This window comes from Schistocerca nitens, chromosome 6 (assembly GCF_023898315.1).
Source record: "Schistocerca nitens isolate TAMUIC-IGC-003100 chromosome 6, iqSchNite1.1, whole genome shotgun sequence".
NCBI classification, from domain to species: Eukaryota; Metazoa; Arthropoda; class Insecta; order Orthoptera; family Acrididae; genus Schistocerca; species Schistocerca nitens.
Window position 1 is genome coordinate 116134371 of NC_064619.1, and position 18767 is coordinate 116153137.

Genomic DNA, 18767 nt, shown 5'->3' on the forward strand with positions numbered 1-18767 from the left:
AGCGTGGCTCGACTGCGAAATGCGCCTTTCGGCTCCTCTCTCTGGCTACAGTATGCTGTTGCCCACAGTGGCACTGGCGTTGCCCATGGGGCTTCATGTAAGGCGACTGCACGTCTCTCGGCCAACAGCGGCCCACTGCAGACCGACACATAAGAGACACCAAATACAAATCGACATCGAGAGACAGGCCCTGTCATATGGCAGTCGCGACGTATACGCTGAAATTGAATGTAAAGAATACGTCTTTTGTAGTGGGCGTCGCTCTACTGCAGTGTCACACATGACGAATAAATAGGAAAAGAGTAGAACGTCTGTGTAGGGCCATGTTTTTACCTACAGTGTCACTTGGCTGAATGTGTATAAGGCTCTGTGGCATCACTCAAACTGCACGTCTCTCGGCCAACAGCGGCCCACTGCAGACCGACACTTAAGAGACACCAAATACAAATCGACATCGAGAGACAGGCCCTGTCATATGGCAGTCGCGACGTATACGCTGAAATTGAATGTAAACAATACGTCTTTTGTAGTGGGCGTCGCTCTACTGCAGTGTCACACATGACGAATAAATAGGAAAAGAGTAGAACGTCTGTGTAGGGCCATGTTTTTACCTACAGTGTCACTTGGCTGAATGTGTATAAGGCTCTGTGGCATCACTCAAACACAGCCAAATTGTCACGCTAGCTGTGTATCTCTAACAAAGTTGACGTATGTCCTCACCTCGGTGCCGGTTAAAACGATTTCGCCCCCGGGTGGGCTCGAACCACCAACCTTTCGGTTAACAGCCGAACGCGCTAGCCGATTGCGCCACGGAGGCCTTCAATTTGGCTCACTTGTGCTCTGTATATCAACGCAATTGGTATACCTTCTGCAGGAATCTCGCAGAATGGTAGCATCTGCTTGCGCCTCTTCACATGGATAACGTGCATGCACACTGTAGCGAGGCTCGTAAACGAATGACATCGCCAAGCATGACATTATACTACAAAATGCATACAAACCACTGTTGTGCCTATGCATTCAGAAAACCTCTGAGGCCAGTAGAATACTTGTCATAGGTTGTAGAACATCCCTTTCATTCAGTGTACTGCCATGTGTTAGATGCTGGTCGAGATAGCTCCGCTCCTTGCAGGAAGGTTAAAAAAATGAATGCCTTCTGTGAGGTTCGAACTCACGACCCCTGGTTTACGAGACCAGTGCTCTACCACAGAGTTAAGAAGGAGGCAGCTTGGCGTTTGTGAGCTATCCCCGAATTGTCACTTCATCATACTGAATCTTGCAGCCCTCGAGCAGATATCGGATTTGGCACACAGCTGCTGCTGGGGGTGTCCACATTGCCGTTTTCCAAATCTCTTGACTGTTTCGCCCTTACGATCGACGACGAGCGTCGGGCCACCAGAAGTTTGCGGTCTGCACAATCCTGACCTAGTGCACAGCTTGTGGGATAGCGTGGCTCGACTGCGAAATGCGCCTTTCGGCTCCTCTCTCTGGCTACAGTATGCTGTTGCCCACAGTGGCACTGGCGTTGCCCATGGGGCTTCATGTAAGGCGAGCGACTGCACGTCTCTCGGCCAACAGCGGCCCACTGCAGACCGACACTTAAGAGACACCAAATACAAATCGACATCGAGAGACAGGCCCTGTCATATGGCAGTCGCGACGTATACGCTGAAATTGAATGTAAAGAATACGTCTTTTGTAGTGGGCGTCGCTCTACTGCAGTGTCACACATGACGAATAAATAGGAAAAGAGTAGAACGTCTGTGTAGGGCCATGTTTTTACCTACAGTGTCACTTGGCTGAATGTGTATAAGGCTCTGTGGCATCACTCAAACACAGCCAAATTGTCACGCTAGCTGTGTATCTCTAACAAAGTTGACGTATGTCCTCACCTCGGTGCCGGTTAAAACGATTTCGCCCCCGGGTGGGCTCGAACCACCAACCTTTCGGTTAACAGCCGAACGCGCTAGCCGATTGCGCCACGGAGGCCTTGAATTTGGCTCACTTGTGCTCTGTATATCAACGCAATTCGTATACCTTCTGCAGGAATCTCGCAGAATGGTAGCATCTGCTTGCGCCTCTTCACATGGATAACGTGCATGCACACTGTAGCGAGGCTCGTAAACGAATGACATCGCCAAGCATGACATTATACTACAAAATGCATACAAACCACTGTTGTGCCTATGCATTCAGAAAACCTCTGAGGCCAGTAGAATACTTGTCATAGGTTGTAGAACATCCCTTTCATTCAGTGTACTGCCATGTGTTAGATGCTGGTCGAGATAGCTCCGCTCCTTGCAGGAAGGTTAAAAAAATGAATGCCTTCTGTGAGGTTCGAACTCACGACCCCTGGTTTACGAGACCAGTGCTCTACCACTGAGTTAAGAAGGCGGCAGCTTGGCGTTTGTGAGCTATCCCCGAATTGTCACTTCATCATACTGAATCTTGCAGCCCTCGAGCAGATATCGGATTTGGCACACAGCTGCTGCTGGGGGTGTCCACATTGCCGTTTACCAAATCTCTTGACTGTTTCGCCCTTACGATCGACGACGAGCGTCGGGCCACCAGAAGTTTGCGGTCTGCACAATCCTGACCTAGTGCACAGCTTGTGGGATAGCGTGGCTCGACTGCGAAATGCGCCTTTCGGCTCCTCTCTCTGGCTACAGTATGCTGTTGCCCACAGTGGCACTGGCGTTGCCCATGGGGCTTCATGTAAGGCGAGCGACTGCACGTCTCTCGGCCAACAGCGGCCCACTGCAGACCGACACTTAAGAGACACCAAATACAAATCGACATCGAGAGACAGGCCCTGTCATATGGCAGTCGCGACGTATACGCTGAAATTGAATGTAAAGAATACGTCTTTTGTAGTGGGCGTCGCTCTACTGCAGTGTCACACATGACGAATAAATAGGAAAAGAGTAGAACGTCTGTGTAGGGCCATGTTTTTACCTACAGTGTCACTTGGCTGAATGTGTATAAAGCTCTGTGGCATCACTCAAACTGCACGTCTCTCGGCCAACAGCGGCCCACTGCAGACTGACACTTAAGAGACACCAAATACAAATCGACATCGAGAGACAGGCCCTGTCATATGGCAGTCGCGACGTATACGCTGAAATTGAATGTAAAGAATACGTCTTTTGTAGTGGGCGTCGCTCTACTCTAGTGTCACACATGACGAATAAATAGGAAAAGAGTAGAACGTCTGTGTAGGGCCATGTTTTTACCTACAGTGTCACTTGGCTGAATGTGTATAAGGCTCTGTGGCATCACTCAAACTGCACGTCTCTCGGCCAACAGCGGCCCACTGCAGACCGACACTTAAGAGACACCAAATACAAATCGACATCGAGAGACAGGCCCTGTCATATGGCAGTCGCGACGTATACGCTGAAATTGAATGTAAAGAATACGTCTTTTGTAGTGGGCGTCGCTCTACTGCAGTGTCACACATGACGAATAAATAGGAAAAGAGTAGAACGTCTGTGTAGGGCCATGTTTTTACCTACAGTGTCACTTGGCTGAATGTGTATAAGGCTCTGTGGCATCACTCAAACTGCACGTCTCTCGGCCAACAGCGGCCCACTGCAGACCGACACTTAAGAGACACCAAATACAAATCGACATCGAGAGACAGGCCCTGTCATATGGCAGTCGCGACGTATACGCTGAAATTGAATGTAAAGAATACGTCTTTTGTAGTGGGCGTCGCTCTACTGCAGTGTCACACATGACGAATAAATAGGAAAAGAGTAGAACGTCTGTGTAGGGCCATGTTTTTACCTACAGTGTCATTTGACTGAATGTGTATAAGGCTCTGTGGCATCACTCAAACTGCACGTCTCTCGGCCAACAGCGGCCCACTGCAGACCGACACTTAAGAGACACCAAATACAAATCGACATCGAGAGACAGGCCCTGTCATATGGCAGTCGCGACGTATACGCTGAAATTGGATGTAAAGAATACGTCTTTTGTAGTGGGCGTCGCTCTACTGCAGTGTCACACATGACGAATAAATAGGAAAAGAGTAAAACGTCTGTGTAGGGCCATGTTTTTACCTACAGTGTCACTTGGCTGAATGTGTATAAAGCTCTGTGGCATCACTCAAACTGCACGTCTCTCGGCCAACAGCGGCCCACTGCAGACTGACACTTAAGAGACACCAAATACAAATCGACATCGAGAGACAGGCCCTGTCATATGGCAGTCGCGACGTATACGCTGAAATTGAATGTAAAGAATACGTCTTTTGTAGTGGGCGTCGCTCTACTCTAGTGTCACACATGACGAATAAATAGGAAAAGAGTAGAACGTCTGTGTAGGGCCATGTTTTTACCTACAGTGTCACTTGGCTGAATGTGTATAAGGCTCTGTGGCATCACTCAAACTGCACGTCTCTCGGCCAACAGCGGCCCACTGCAGACCGACACTTAAGAGACACCAAATACAAATCGACATCGAGAGACAAGCCCTGTCATATGGCAGTCGCGACGTATACGCTGAAATTGAATGTAAAGAATACGTCTTTTGTAGTGGGCGTCGCTCTACTGCAGTGTCACACATGACGAATAAATAGGAAAAGAGTAGAACGTCTGTGTAGGGCCATGTTTTTACCTACAGTGTCACTTGGCTGAATGTGTATAAGGCTCTGTGGCATCACTCAAACTGCACGTCTCTCGGCCAACAGCGACCCACTGCAGACCGACACTTAAGAGACACCAAATACAAATCGACATCGAGAGACAGGCCCTGTCATATGGCAGTCGCGACGTATACGCTGAAATTGAATGTAAAGAATACGTCTTTTGTAGTGGGCGTCGCTCTACTGCAGTGTCACACATGACGAATAAATAGGAAAAGAGTAGAACGTCTGTGTAGGGCCATGTTTTTACCTACAGTGTCACTTGGCTGAATGTGTATAAGGCTCTGTGGCATCACTCAAACTGCACGTCTCTCGGCCAACAGCGGCCCACTGCAGACCGACACTTAAGAGACACCAAATACAAATCGACATCGAGAGACAGGCCCTGTCATATGGCAGTCGCGACGTATACGCTGAAATTGAATGTAAAGAATACGTCTTTTGTAGTCGGCGTCGCTCTACTGCAGTGTCACACATGACGAATAAATAGGAAAAGAGTAGAACGTCTGTGTAGGGCCATGTTTTTACCTACAGTGTCACTTGGCTGAATGTGTATAAGGCTCTGTGGCATCACTCAAACACAGCCAAATTGTCACGCTAGCTGTGTATCTCTAACAAAGTTGACGTATGTCCTCACCTCGGTGCCGGTTAAAACGATTTCGCCCCCGGGTGGGCTCGAACCACCAACCTTTCGGTTAACAGCCGAACGCGCTAGCCGATTGCGCCACGGAGGCCTTCAATTTGGCTCACTTGTGCTCTGTATATCAACGCAATTGGTATACCTTCTGCAGGAATCTCGCAGAATGGTAGCATCTGCTTGCGCCTCTTCACATGGATAACGTGCATGCACACTGTAGCGAGGCTCGTAAACGAATGACATCGCCAAGCATGACATTATACTACAAAATGCATACAAACCACTGTTGTGCCTATGCATTCAGAAAACCTCTGAGGCCAGTAGAATACTTGTCATAGGTTGTAGAACATCCCTTTCATTCAGTGTACTGCCATGTGTTAGATGCTGGTCGAGATAGCTCCGCTCCTTGCAGGAAGGTTAAAAAAATGAATGCCTTCTGTGAGGTTCGAACTCACGACCCCTGGTTTACGAGACCAGTGCTCTACCACTGAGTTAAGAAGGCGGCAGCTTGGCGTTTGTGAGCTATCCCCGAATTGTCACTTCATCATACTGAATCTTGCAGCCCTCGACCAGATATCGGATTTGGCACACAGCTGCTGCTGGGGGTGTCCACATTGCCGTTTTCCAAATCTCTTGACTGTTTCGCCCTTACGATCGACGACGAGCGTCGGGCCACCAGAAGTTTGCGGTCTGCACAATCGTGACCTAGTGCACAGCTTGTGGGATAGCGTGGCTCGACTGCGAAATGCGCCTTTCGGCTCCTCTCTCTGGCTACAGTATGCTGTTGCCCACAGTGGCACTGGCGTTGCCCATGGGGCTTCATGTAAGGCGACTGCACGTCTCTCGGCCAACAGCGGCCCACTGCAGACCGACACTTAAGAGACACCAAATACAAATCGACATCGAGAGACAGGCCCTGTCATATGGCAGTCGCGACGTATACGCTGAAATTGAATGTAAAGAATACGTCTTTTGTAGTGGGCGTCGCTCTACTGCAGTGTCACACATGACGAATAAATAGGAAAAGAGTAGAACGTCTGTGTAGGGCCATGTTTTTACCTACAGTGTCACTTGGCTGAATGTGTATAAGGCTCTGTGGCATCACTCAAACTGCACGTCTCTCGGCCAACAGCGGCCCACTGCAGACCGACACTTAAGAGACACCAAATACAAATCGACATCGAGAGACAGGCCCTGTCATATGGCAGTCGCGACGTATACGCTGAAATTGAATGTAAACAATACGTCTTTTGTAGTGGGCGTCGCTCTACTGCAGTGTCACACATGACGAATAAATAGGAAAAGAGTAGAACGTCTGTGTAGGGCCATGTTTTTACCTACAGTGTCACTTGGCTGAATGTGTATAAGGCTCTGTGGCATCACTCAAACACAGCCAAATTGTCACGCTAGCTGTGTATCTCTAACAAAGTTGACGTATGTCCTCACCTCGGTGCCGGTTAAAACGATTTCGCCCCCGGGTGGGCTCGAACCACCAACCTTTCGGTTAACAGCCGAACGCGCTAGCCGATTGCGCCACGGAGGCCTTCAATTTGGCTCACTTGTGCTCTGTATATCAACGCAATTGGTATACCTTCTGCAGGAATCTCGCAGAATGGTAGCATCTGCTTGCGCCTCTTCACATGGATAACGTGCATGCACACTGTAGCGAGGCTCGTAAACGAATGACATCGCCAAGCATGACATTATACTACAAAATGCATACAAACCACTGTTGTGCCTATGCATTCAGAAAACCTCTGAGGCCAGTAGAATACTTGTCATAGGTTGTAGAACATCCCTTTCATTCAGTGTACTGCCATGTGTTAGATGCTGGTCGAGATAGCTCCGCTCCTTGCAGGAAGGTTAAAAAAATGAATGCCTTCTGTGAGGTTCGAACTCACGACCCCTGGTTTACGAGACCAGTGCTCTACCACAGAGTTAAGAAGGAGGCAGCTTGGCGTTTGTGAGCTATCCCCGAATTGTCACTTCATCATACTGAATCTTGCAGCCCTCGAGCAGATATCGGATTTGGCACACAGCTGCTGCTGGGGGTGTCCACATTGCCGTTTTCCAAATCTCTTGACTGTTTCGCCCTTACGATCGACGACGAGCGTCGGGCCACCAGAAGTTTGCGGTCTGCACAATCCTGACCTAGTGCACAGCTTGTGGGATAGCGTGGCTCGACTGCGAAATGCGCCTTTCGGCTCCTCTCTCTGGCTACAGTATGCTGTTGCCCACAGTGGCACTGGCGTTGCCCATGGGGCTTCATGTAAGGCGAGCGACTGCACGTCTCTCGGCCAACAGCGGCCCACTGCAGACCGACACTTAAGAGACACCAAATACAAATCGACATCGAGAGACAGGCCCTGTCATATGGCAGTCGCGACGTATACGCTGAAATTGAATGTAAAGAATACGTCTTTTGTAGTGGGCGTCGCTCTACTGCAGTGTCACACATGACGAATAAATAGGAAAAGAGTAGAACGTCTGTGTAGGGCCATGTTTTTACCTACAGTGTCACTTGGCTGAATGTGTATAAGGCTCTGTGGCATCACTCAAACACAGCCAAATTGTCACGCTAGCTGTGTATCTCTAACAAAGTTGACGTATGTCCTCACCTCGGTGCCGGTTAAAACGATTTCGCCCCCGGGTGGGCTCGAACCACCAACCTTTCGGTTAACAGCCGAACGCGCTAGCCGATTGCGCCACGGAGGCCTTGAATTTGGCTCACTTGTGCTCTGTATATCAACGCAATTCGTATACCTTCTGCAGGAATCTCGCAGAATGGTAGCATCTGCTTGCGCCTCTTCACATGGATAACGTGCATGCACACTGTAGCGAGGCTCGTAAACGAATGACATCGCCAAGCATGACATTATACTACAAAATGCATACAAACCACTGTTGTGCCTATGCATTCAGAAAACCTCTGAGGCCAGTAGAATACTTGTCATAGGTTGTAGAACATCCCTTTCATTCAGTGTACTGCCATGTGTTAGATGCTGGTCGAGATAGCTCCGCTCCTTGCAGGAAGGTTAAAAAAATGAATGCCTTCTGTGAGGTTCGAACTCACGACCCCTGGTTTACGAGACCAGTGCTCTACCACTGAGTTAAGAAGGCGGCAGCTTGGCGTTTGTGAGCTATCCCCGAATTGTCACTTCATCATACTGAATCTTGCAGCCCTCGAGCAGATATCGGATTTGGCACACAGCTGCTGCTGGGGGTGTCCACATTGCCGTTTACCAAATCTCTTGACTGTTTCGCCCTTACGATCGACGACGAGCGTCGGGCCACCAGAAGTTTGCGGTCTGCACAATCCTGACCTAGTGCACAGCTTGTGGGATAGCGTGGCTCGACTGCGAAATGCGCCTTTCGGCTCCTCTCTCTGGCTACAGTATGCTGTTGCCCACAGTGGCACTGGCGTTGCCCATGGGGCTTCATGTAAGGCGAGCGACTGCACGTCTCTCGGCCAACAGCGGCCCACTGCAGACCGACACTTAAGAGACACCAAATACAAATCGACATCGAGAGACAGGCCCTGTCATATGGCAGTCGCGACGTATACGCTGAAATTGAATGTAAAGAATACGTCTTTTGTAGTGGGCGTCGCTCTACTGCAGTGTCACACATGACGAATAAATAGGAAAAGAGTAGAACGTCTGTGTAGGGCCATGTTTTTACCTACAGTGTCACTTGGCTGAATGTGTATAAAGCTCTGTGGCATCACTCAAACTGCACGTCTCTCGGCCAACAGCGGCCCACTGCAGACTGACACTTAAGAGACACCAAATACAAATCGACATCGAGAGACAGGCCCTGTCATATGGCAGTCGCGACGTATACGCTGAAATTGAATGTAAAGAATACGTCTTTTGTAGTGGGCGTCGCTCTACTCTAGTGTCACACATGACGAATAAATAGGAAAAGAGTAGAACGTCTGTGTAGGGCCATGTTTTTACCTACAGTGTCACTTGGCTGAATGTGTATAAGGCTCTGTGGCATCACTCAAACTGCACGTCTCTCGGCCAACAGCGGCCCACTGCAGACCGACACTTAAGAGACACCAAATACAAATCGACATCGAGAGACAGGCCCTGTCATATGGCAGTCGCGACGTATACGCTGAAATTGAATGTAAAGAATACGTCTTTTGTAGTGGGCGTCGCTCTACTGCAGTGTCACACATGACGAATAAATAGGAAAAGAGTAGAACGTCTGTGTAGGGCCATGTTTTTACCTACAGTGTCACTTGGCTGAATGTGTATAAGGCTCTGTGGCATCACTCAAACTGCACGTCTCTCGGCCAACAGCGGCCCACTGCAGACCGACACTTAAGAGACACCAAATACAAATCGACATCGAGAGACAGGCCCTGTCATATGGCAGTCGCGACGTATACGCTGAAATTGAATGTAAAGAATACGTCTTTTGTAGTGGGCGTCGCTCTACTGCAGTGTCACACATGACGAATAAATAGGAAAAGAGTAGAACGTCTGTGTAGGGCCATGTTTTTACCTACAGTGTCATTTGACTGAATGTGTATAAGGCTCTGTGGCATCACTCAAACTGCACGTCTCTCGGCCAACAGCGGCCCACTGCAGACCGACACTTAAGAGACACCAAATACAAATCGACATCGAGAGACAGGCCCTGTCATATGGCAGTCGCGACGTATACGCTGAAATTGGATGTAAAGAATACGTCTTTTGTAGTGGGCGTCGCTCTACTGCAGTGTCACACATGACGAATAAATAGGAAAAGAGTAAAACGTCTGTGTAGGGCCATGTTTTTACCTACAGTGTCACTTGGCTGAATGTGTATAAAGCTCTGTGGCATCACTCAAACTGCACGTCTCTCGGCCAACAGCGGCCCACTGCAGACTGACACTTAAGAGACACCAAATACAAATCGACATCGAGAGACAGGCCCTGTCATATGGCAGTCGCGACGTATACGCTGAAATTGAATGTAAAGAATACGTCTTTTGTAGTGGGCGTCGCTCTACTCTAGTGTCACACATGACGAATAAATAGGAAAAGAGTAGAACGTCTGTGTAGGGCCATGTTTTTACCTACAGTGTCACTTGGCTGAATGTGTATAAGGCTCTGTGGCATCACTCAAACTGCACGTCTCTCGGCCAACAGCGGCCCACTGCAGACCGACACTTAAGAGACACCAAATACAAATCGACATCGAGAGACAAGCCCTGTCATATGGCAGTCGCGACGTATACGCTGAAATTGAATGTAAAGAATACGTCTTTTGTAGTGGGCGTCGCTCTACTGCAGTGTCACACATGACGAATAAATAGGAAAAGAGTAGAACGTCTGTGTAGGGCCATGTTTTTACCTACAGTGTCACTTGGCTGAATGTGTATAAGGCTCTGTGGCATCACTCAAACTGCACGTCTCTCGGCCAACAGCGACCCACTGCAGACCGACACTTAAGAGACACCAAATACAAATCGACATCGAGAGACAGGCCCTGTCATATGGCAGTCGCGACGTATACGCTGAAATTGAATGTAAAGAATACGTCTTTTGTAGTGGGCGTCGCTCTACTGCAGTGTCACACATGACGAATAAATAGGAAAAGAGTAGAACGTCTGTGTAGGGCCATGTTTTTACCTACAGTGTCACTTGGCTGAATGTGTATAAGGCTCTGTGGCATCACTCAAACTGCACGTCTCTCGGCCAACAGCGGCCCACTGCAGACCGACACTTAAGAGACACCAAATACAAATCGACATCGAGAGACAGGCCCTGTCATATGGCAGTCGCGACGTATACGCTGAAATTGAATGTAAAGAATACGTCTTTTGTAGTCGGCGTCGCTCTACTGCAGTGTCACACATGACGAATAAATAGGAAAAGAGTAGAACGTCTGTGTAGGGCCATGTTTTTACCTACAGTGTCACTTGGCTGAATGTGTATAAGGCTCTGTGGCATCACTCAAACACAGCCAAATTGTCACGCTAGCTGTGTATCTCTAACAAAGTTGACGTATGTCCTCACCTCGGTGCCGGTTAAAACGATTTCGCCCCCGGGTGGGCTCGAACCACCAACCTTTCGGTTAACAGCCGAACGCGCTAGCCGATTGCGCCACGGAGGCCTTCAATTTGGCTCACTTGTGCTCTGTATATCAACGCAATTGGTATACCTTCTGCAGGAATCTCGCAGAATGGTAGCATCTGCTTGCGCCTCTTCACATGGATAACGTGCATGCACACTGTAGCGAGGCTCGTAAACGAATGACATCGCCAAGCATGACATTATACTACAAAATGCATACAAACCACTGTTGTGCCTATGCATTCAGAAAACCTCTGAGGCCAGTAGAATACTTGTCATAGGTTGTAGAACATCCCTTTCATTCAGTGTACTGCCATGTGTTAGATGCTGGTCGAGATAGCTCCGCTCCTTGCAGGAAGGTTAAAAAAATGAATGCCTTCTGTGAGGTTCGAACTCACGACCCCTGGTTTACGAGACCAGTGCTCTACCACAGAGTTAAGAAGGAGGCAGCTTGGCGTTTGTGAGCTATCCCCGAATTGTCACTTCATCATACTGAATCTTGCAGCCCTCGAGCAGATATCGGATTTGGCACACAGCTGCTGCTGGGGGTGTCCACATTGCCGTTTTCCAAATCTCTTGACTGTTTCGCCCTTACGATCGACGACGAGCGTCGGGCCACCAGAAGTTTGCGGTCTGCACAATCCTGACCTAGTGCACAGCTTGTGGGATAGCGTGGCTCGACTGCGAAATGCGCCTTTCGGCTCCTCTCTCTGGCTACAGTATGCTGTTGCCCACAGTGGCACTGGCGTTGCCCATGGGGCTTCATGTAAGGCGAGCGACTGCACGTCTCTCGGCCAACAGCGGCCCACTGCAGACCGACACTTAAGAGACACCAAATACAAATCGACATCGAGAGACAGGCCCTGTCATATGGCAGTCGCGACGTATACGCTGAAATTGAATGTAAACAATACGTCTTTTGTAGTGGGCGTCGCTCTACTGCAGTGTCACACATGACGAATAAATAGGAAAAGAGTAGAACGTCTGTGTAGGGCCATGTTTTTACCTACAGTGTCACTTGGCTGAATGTGTATAAGGCTCTGTGGCATCACTCAAACACAGCCAAATTGTCACGCTAGCTGTGTATCTCTAACAAAGTTGACGTATGTCCTCACCTCGGTGCCGGTTAAAACGATTTCGCCCCCGGGTGGGCTCGAACCACCAACCTTTCGGTTAACAGCCGAACGCGCTAGCCGATTGCGCCACGGAGGCCTTGAATTTGGCTCACTTGTGCTCTGTATATCAACGCAATTGGTATACCTTCTGCAGGAATCTCGCAGAATGGTAGCATCTGCTTGCGCCTCTTCACATGGATAACGTGCATGCACACTGTAGCGAGGCTCGTAAACGAATGACATCGCCAAGCATGACATTATACTACAAAATGCATACAAACCACTGTTGTGCCTATGCATTCAGAAAACCTCTGAGGCCAGTAGAATACTTGTCATAGGTTGTAGAACATCCCTTTCATTCAGTGTACTGCCATGTGTTAGATGCTGGTCGAGATAGCTCCGCTCCTTGCAGGAAGGTTAAAAAAATGAATGCCTTCTGTGAGGTTCGAACTCACCACCCCTGGTTTACGAGACCAGTGCTCTACCACTGAGTTAAGAAGGCGGCAGCTTGGCGTTTGTGAGCTATCCCCGAATTGTCACTTCATCATACTGAATCTTGCAGCCCTCGAGCAGATATCGGATTTGGCACACAGCTGCTGCTGGGGGTGTCCACATTGCCGTTTTCCAAATCTCTTGACTGTTTCGCCCTTACGATCGACGACGAGCGTCGGGCCACCAGAAGTTTGCGGTCTGCACAATCCTGACCTAGTGCACAGCTTGTGGGATAGCGTGGCTCGACTGCGAAATGCGCCTTTCGGCTCCTCTCTCTGGCTACAGTATGCTGTTGCCCACAGTGGCACTGGCGTTGCCCATGGGGCTTCATGTAAGGCGAGCGACTGCACGTCTCTCGGCCAACAGCGGCCCACTGCAGACCGACACTTAAGAGACACCAAATACAAATCGACATCGAGAGACAGGCCCTGTCATATGGCAGTCGCGACGTATACGCTGAAATTGAATGTAAACAATACGTCTTTTGTAGTGGGCGTCGCTCTACTGCAGTGTCACACATGACGAATAAATAGGAAAAGAGTAGAACGTCTGTGTAGGGCCATGTTTTTACCTACAGTGTCACTTGGCTGAATGTGTATAAGGCTCTGTGGCATCACTCAAACACAGCCAAATTGTCACGCTAGCTGTGTATCTCTAACAAAGTTGACGTATGTCCTCACCTCGGTGCCGGTTAAAACGATTTCGCCCCCGGGTGGGCTCGAATCACCAACCTTTCGGTTAACAGCCGAACGCGCTAGCCGATTGCGCCACGGAGGCCTTGAATTTGGCTCACTTGTGCTCTGTATATCAACGCAATTGGTATACCTTCTGCAGGAATCTCGCAGAATGGTAGCATCTGCTTGCGCCTCTTCACATGGATAACGTGCATGCACACTGTAGCGAGGCTCGTAAACGAATGACATCGCCAAGCATGACATTATACTACAAAATGCATACAAACCACTGTTGTGCCTATGCATTCAGAAAACCTCTGAGGCCAGTAGAATACTTGTCATAGGTTGTAGAACATCCCTTTCATTCAGTGTACTGCCATGTGTTAGATGCTGGTCGAGATAGCTCCGCTCCTTGCAGGAAGGTTAAAAAAATGAATGCCTTCTGTGAGGTTCGAAATGACGACCCCTGGTTTACGAGACCAGTGCTCTACCACTGAGCTAAGAAGGCGGCAGCTTGGCGTTTGTGAGCTATCCCCGAATTGTCACTTCATCATACTGAATCTTGCAGCCCTCGAGCAGATATCGGATTTGGCACACAGCTGCTGCTGGGGGTGTCCACATTGCCGTTTTCCAAATCTCTTGACTGTTTCGCCCTTACGATCGACGACGAGCGTCGGGCCACCAGAAGTTTGCGGTCTGCACAATCCTGACCTAGTGCACAGCTTGTGGGATAGCGTGGCTCGACTGCGAAATGCGCCTTTCGGCTCCTCTCTCTGGCTACAGTATGCTGTTGCCCACAGTGGCACTGGCGTTGCCCATGGGGCTTCATGTAAGGCGAGCGACTGCACGTCTCTCGGCCAACAGCGGCCCACTGCAGACCGACACTTAGGAGACACCAAATACAAATCGACATCGAGAGACAGGACCTGTCATATGGCAGTCGCGACGTATACGCTGAAATTGAATGTAAAGAATACGTCTTTTGTAGTGGGCGTCGCTCTACTGCAGTGTCACACATGACGAATAAATAGGAAAAGAGTAGAACGTCTGTGTAGGGCCATGTTTTTACCTACAGTGTCACTTGGCTGAATGTGTATAAGGCTCTGTGGCATCACTCAAACTGCACGTCTCTCGGCCAACAGCGGCCCACTGCAGACCGACACTTAAGAGACACCAAATACAAATCGACATCGAGAGACAGGCCCTGTCATATGGCAGTCGCGACGTATACGCTGAAATTGAATGTAATGAATACGTCTTTTGTAGTGGGCGTCGCTCTACTGCAGTGTCACACATGACGAATAAATAGGAAAAGAGTAGAACGTCTGTGTAGGGCCATGTTTTTACCTACAGTGTCACTTGGCTGAATGTGTATAAGGCTCTGTGGCATCACTCAAACACAGCCAAATTGTCACGCTAGCTGTGTATCTCTAACAAAGTTGACGTATGTCCTCACCTCGGTGCCGGTTAAAACGATTTCGCCCCCGGGTGGGCTCGAACCACCAACCTTTCGGTTAACAGCCGAACGCGCTAGCCGATTGCGCCACGGAGGCGTTGAATTTGGCTCACTTGTGCTCTGTATATCAACGCAATTCGTATACCTTCTGCAGGAATCTCGCAGAATGGTAGCATCTGCTTGCGCCTCTTCACATGGATAACGTGCATGCACACTGTAGCGAGGCTCGTAAACGAATGACATCGCCAAGCATGACATTATACTACAAAATGCATACAAACCACTGTTGTGCCTATGCATTCAGAAAACCTCTGAGGCCAGTAGAATACTTGTCATAGGTTGTAGAACATCCCTTTCATTCAGTGTACTGCCATGTGTTAGATGCTGGTCGAGATAGCTCCGCTCCTTGCAGGAAGGTTAAAAAAATGAATGCCTTCTGTGAGGTTCGAACTCACGACCCCTGGTTTACGAGACCAGTGCTCTACCACTGAGTTAAGAAGGCGGCAGCTTGGCGTTTGTGAGCTATCCCCGAATTGTCACTTCATCATACTGAATCTTGCAGCCCTCGACCAGATATCGGATTTGGCACACAGCTGCTGCTGGGGGTGTCCACATTGCCGTTTTCCAAATCTCTTGACTGTTTCGCCCTTACGATCGACGACGAGCGTCGGGCCACCAGAAGTTTGCGGTCTGCACAATCCTGACCTAGTGCACAGCTTGTGGGATAGCGTGGCTCGACTGCGAAATGCGCCTTTCGGCTCCTCTCTCTGGCTACAGTATGCTGTTGCCCACAGTGGCACTGGCGTTGCCCATGGGGCTTCATGTAAGGCGAGCGACTGCACGTCTCTAGGCCAACAGCGGCCCACTGCAGACCGACACTTAAGAGACACCAAATACAAATCGACATCGAGAGACAGGCCCTGTCATATGGCAGTCGCGACGTATACGCTGAAATTGAATGTAAAGAATACGTCTTTTGTAGTGGGCGTCGCTCTACTGCAGTGTCACACATGACGAATAAATAGGAAAAGAGTAGAACGTCTGTGTAGGGCCATGTTTTTACCTACAGTGTCACTTGGCTGAATGTGTATAAGGCTCTGTGGCATCACTCAAACACAGCCAAATTGTCACGCTAGCTGTGTATCTCTAACAAAGTTGACGTATGTCCTCACCTCGGTGCCGGTTAAAACGATTTCGCCCCCGGGTGGGCTCGAACCACCAACCTTTCGGTTAACAGCCGAACGCGCTAGCCGATTGCGCCACGGAGGCCTTGAATTTGGCTCACTTGTGCTCTGTATATCAACGCAATTGGTATACCTTCTGCAGGAATCTCGCAGAATGGTAGCATCTGCTTGCGCCTCTTCACATGGATAACGTGCATGCACACTGTAGCGAGGCTCGTAAACGAATGACATCGCCAAGCATGACATTATACTACAAAATGCATACAAACCACTGTTGTGCCTATGCATTCAGAAAACCTCTGAGGCCAGTAGAATACTTGTCATAGGTTGTAGAACATCCCTTTCATTCAGTGTACTGCCATGTGTTAGATGCTGGTCGAGATAGCTCCGCTCCTTGCAGGAAGGTTAAAAAAATGAATGCCTTGTGTGAGGTTCGAACTCACGACCCCTGGTTTACGAGACCAGTGCTCTACCACTGAGTTAAGAAGGCGGCAGCTTGGCGTTTGTGAGCTATCCCCGAATTGTCACTTCATCATACTGAATCTTGCAGCCCTCGAGCAGATATCGGATTTGGCACACAGCTGCTGCTGGGGGTGTCCACATTGCCGTTTTCCAAATCTCTTGACTGTTTCGCCCTTACGATCGACGACGAGCGTCGGGCCACCAGAAGTTTGCGGTCTGCACAATCCTGACCTAGTGCACAGCTTGTGGGATAGCGTGGCTCGACTGCGAAATGCGCCTTTCGGCTCCTCTCTCTGGCTACAGTATGCTGTTGCCCACAGTGGCACTGGCGTTGCCCATGGGGCTTCATGTAAGGCGACTGCACGTCTCTCGGCCAACAGCGGCCCACTGCAGACCGACACTTAAGAGACACCAAATACAAATCGACATCGAGAGACAGGCCCTGTCATATGGCAGTCGCGACGTATACGCTGAAATTGAATGTAAAGAATACGTCTTTTGTAGTGGGCGTCGCTCTACTGCAGTGTCACACATGACGAATAAATAGGAAAAGAGTAGAACGTCTGTGTAGGGCCATGTTTTTACCTACAGTGTCACTTGGCTGAATGTGTATAAGGCTCTGTGGCATCACTCAAACTGCACGTCTCTCGGCCAACAGCGGCCCACTGCAGACCGACACTTAAGAGACACCAAATACAAATCGACATCGAGAGACAGGCCCTGTCATATGGCAGTCGCGACGTATACGCTGAAATTGAATGTAAAGAATACGTCTTTTGTAGTGGGCGTCGCTCTACTGCAGTGTCACACATGACGAATAAATAGGAAAAGAGTAGAACGTCTGTGTAAGGCCATGTTTTTACCTACAGTGTCACTTGGCTGAATGTGTATAAGGCTCTGTGGCATCACTCAAACACAGCCAAATTGTCACGCTAGCTGTGTATCTCTAACAAAGTTGACGTATGTCCTCACCTCGGTGCCGGTTAAAACGATTTCGCCCCCGGGTGGGCTCGAACCACCAACATTTCGGTTAACAGCCGAACGCGCTAGCCGATTGCGCCACGGAGGCCTTGAATTTGGCTCACTTGTGCTCTGTATATCAACGCAATTCGTATACCTTCTGCAGGAATCTCGCAGAATGGTAGCATCTGCTTGCGCCTCTTCACATGGATAACGTGCATGCACACTGTAGCGAGGCTCGTAAACGAATGACATCGCCAAGCATGACATTATACTACAAAATGCATACAAACCACTGTTGTGCCTATGCATTCAGAAAACCTCTGAGGCCAGTAGAATACTTGTCATAGGTTGTAGAACATCCCTTTCATTCAGTGTACTGCCATGTGTTAGATGCTGGTCGAGATAGCTCCGCTCCTTGCAGGAAGGTTAAAAAAATGAATGCCTTCTGTGAGGTTCGAAATCACGACCCCTGGTTTACGAGACCAGTGCTCTACCACTGAGCTAAGAAGGCGGCAGCTTGGCGTTTGTGAGCTATCCCCGAATTGTCACTTCATCATACTGAATCTTGCAGCCCTCGACCAGATATCGGATTTGGCACACAGCTGCTGCTGGGGGTGTCCACATTGCCGTTTTCCAAATCTCTTGACTGTTTCGCCCTTACGATCGACGACGAGCGTCGGGCCACCAGAAGTTTGCGGTCTGCACAATCCTGACCTAGTGCACAGCTTGTGGGATAGCGTGGCTCGACTGCGAAATGCGCCTTTCGGCTCCTCTCTCTGGCTACAGTATGCTGTTGCCCACAGTGGCACTGGCGTTGCCCATGGGGCTTCATGTAAGGCGACTGCACGTCTCTCGGCCAACAGCGGCCCACTGCAGACCGACACTTAAGAGACACCAAATACAAATCGACATCGAGAGACAGGCCCTGTCATATGGCAGTCGCGACGTATACGCTGAAATTGAATGTAAAGAATACGTCTTTTGTAGTGGGCGTCGCTCTACTGCAGTGTCACACATGACGAATAAATAGGAAAAGAGTAGAACGTCTGTGTAGGGCCATGT

The 18767-nt window shown here is 49.4% G+C and overlaps 22 non-coding genes across 22 annotated transcripts; all 22 read right to left on the reverse strand.

Annotated features, from left to right (window-relative positions):
• Positions 1-743: 743 nt before the first annotated feature.
• Trnan-guu (transfer RNA asparagine (anticodon GUU)) lies at positions 744-817 on the reverse strand. Its single transcript has one exon. It is a non-coding gene; the product is annotated as a tRNA-Asn (tRNA).
• Positions 818-1150: 333 nt separating this feature from the next.
• Positions 1151-1225, reverse strand: Trnat-cgu (transfer RNA threonine (anticodon CGU)). Its single transcript has one exon. It is a non-coding gene; the product is annotated as a tRNA-Thr (tRNA).
• Positions 1226-1915: 690 nt separating this feature from the next.
• Trnan-guu (transfer RNA asparagine (anticodon GUU)) lies at positions 1916-1989 on the reverse strand. Its single transcript has one exon. It is a non-coding gene; the product is annotated as a tRNA-Asn (tRNA).
• Positions 1990-2322: 333 nt separating this feature from the next.
• Positions 2323-2394, reverse strand: Trnat-cgu (transfer RNA threonine (anticodon CGU)). The gene has a single exon. It is a non-coding gene; the product is annotated as a tRNA-Thr (tRNA).
• A 2917-nt stretch (positions 2395-5311) lies between these two features.
• Trnan-guu (transfer RNA asparagine (anticodon GUU)) lies at positions 5312-5385 on the reverse strand. The gene has a single exon. It is a non-coding gene; the product is annotated as a tRNA-Asn (tRNA).
• A 333-nt stretch (positions 5386-5718) lies between these two features.
• Trnat-cgu (transfer RNA threonine (anticodon CGU)) lies at positions 5719-5790 on the reverse strand. The gene has a single exon. It is a non-coding gene; the product is annotated as a tRNA-Thr (tRNA).
• A 967-nt stretch (positions 5791-6757) lies between these two features.
• Trnan-guu (transfer RNA asparagine (anticodon GUU)) lies at positions 6758-6831 on the reverse strand. Its single transcript has one exon. It is a non-coding gene; the product is annotated as a tRNA-Asn (tRNA).
• A 333-nt stretch (positions 6832-7164) lies between these two features.
• Positions 7165-7239, reverse strand: Trnat-cgu (transfer RNA threonine (anticodon CGU)). The gene has a single exon. It is a non-coding gene; the product is annotated as a tRNA-Thr (tRNA).
• A 690-nt stretch (positions 7240-7929) lies between these two features.
• Trnan-guu (transfer RNA asparagine (anticodon GUU)) lies at positions 7930-8003 on the reverse strand. Its single transcript has one exon. It is a non-coding gene; the product is annotated as a tRNA-Asn (tRNA).
• A 333-nt stretch (positions 8004-8336) lies between these two features.
• Positions 8337-8408, reverse strand: Trnat-cgu (transfer RNA threonine (anticodon CGU)). The gene has a single exon. It is a non-coding gene; the product is annotated as a tRNA-Thr (tRNA).
• A 2917-nt stretch (positions 8409-11325) lies between these two features.
• Positions 11326-11399, reverse strand: Trnan-guu (transfer RNA asparagine (anticodon GUU)). Its single transcript has one exon. It is a non-coding gene; the product is annotated as a tRNA-Asn (tRNA).
• Positions 11400-11732: 333 nt separating this feature from the next.
• Positions 11733-11807, reverse strand: Trnat-cgu (transfer RNA threonine (anticodon CGU)). The gene has a single exon. It is a non-coding gene; the product is annotated as a tRNA-Thr (tRNA).
• A 690-nt stretch (positions 11808-12497) lies between these two features.
• On the reverse strand, positions 12498-12571 carry Trnan-guu (transfer RNA asparagine (anticodon GUU)). The gene has a single exon. It is a non-coding gene; the product is annotated as a tRNA-Asn (tRNA).
• A 333-nt stretch (positions 12572-12904) lies between these two features.
• Trnat-cgu (transfer RNA threonine (anticodon CGU)) lies at positions 12905-12976 on the reverse strand. Its single transcript has one exon. It is a non-coding gene; the product is annotated as a tRNA-Thr (tRNA).
• A 693-nt stretch (positions 12977-13669) lies between these two features.
• On the reverse strand, positions 13670-13743 carry Trnan-guu (transfer RNA asparagine (anticodon GUU)). The gene has a single exon. It is a non-coding gene; the product is annotated as a tRNA-Asn (tRNA).
• A 333-nt stretch (positions 13744-14076) lies between these two features.
• Trnat-cgu (transfer RNA threonine (anticodon CGU)) lies at positions 14077-14148 on the reverse strand. Its single transcript has one exon. It is a non-coding gene; the product is annotated as a tRNA-Thr (tRNA).
• A 971-nt stretch (positions 14149-15119) lies between these two features.
• Trnan-guu (transfer RNA asparagine (anticodon GUU)) lies at positions 15120-15193 on the reverse strand. Its single transcript has one exon. It is a non-coding gene; the product is annotated as a tRNA-Asn (tRNA).
• A 333-nt stretch (positions 15194-15526) lies between these two features.
• Positions 15527-15598, reverse strand: Trnat-cgu (transfer RNA threonine (anticodon CGU)). The gene has a single exon. It is a non-coding gene; the product is annotated as a tRNA-Thr (tRNA).
• A 693-nt stretch (positions 15599-16291) lies between these two features.
• On the reverse strand, positions 16292-16365 carry Trnan-guu (transfer RNA asparagine (anticodon GUU)). The gene has a single exon. It is a non-coding gene; the product is annotated as a tRNA-Asn (tRNA).
• A 333-nt stretch (positions 16366-16698) lies between these two features.
• Positions 16699-16770, reverse strand: Trnat-cgu (transfer RNA threonine (anticodon CGU)). The gene has a single exon. It is a non-coding gene; the product is annotated as a tRNA-Thr (tRNA).
• A 967-nt stretch (positions 16771-17737) lies between these two features.
• Positions 17738-17811, reverse strand: Trnan-guu (transfer RNA asparagine (anticodon GUU)). The gene has a single exon. It is a non-coding gene; the product is annotated as a tRNA-Asn (tRNA).
• A 333-nt stretch (positions 17812-18144) lies between these two features.
• Positions 18145-18216, reverse strand: Trnat-cgu (transfer RNA threonine (anticodon CGU)). Its single transcript has one exon. It is a non-coding gene; the product is annotated as a tRNA-Thr (tRNA).
• Between the last annotated feature and the right edge of the window lie 551 nt (positions 18217-18767).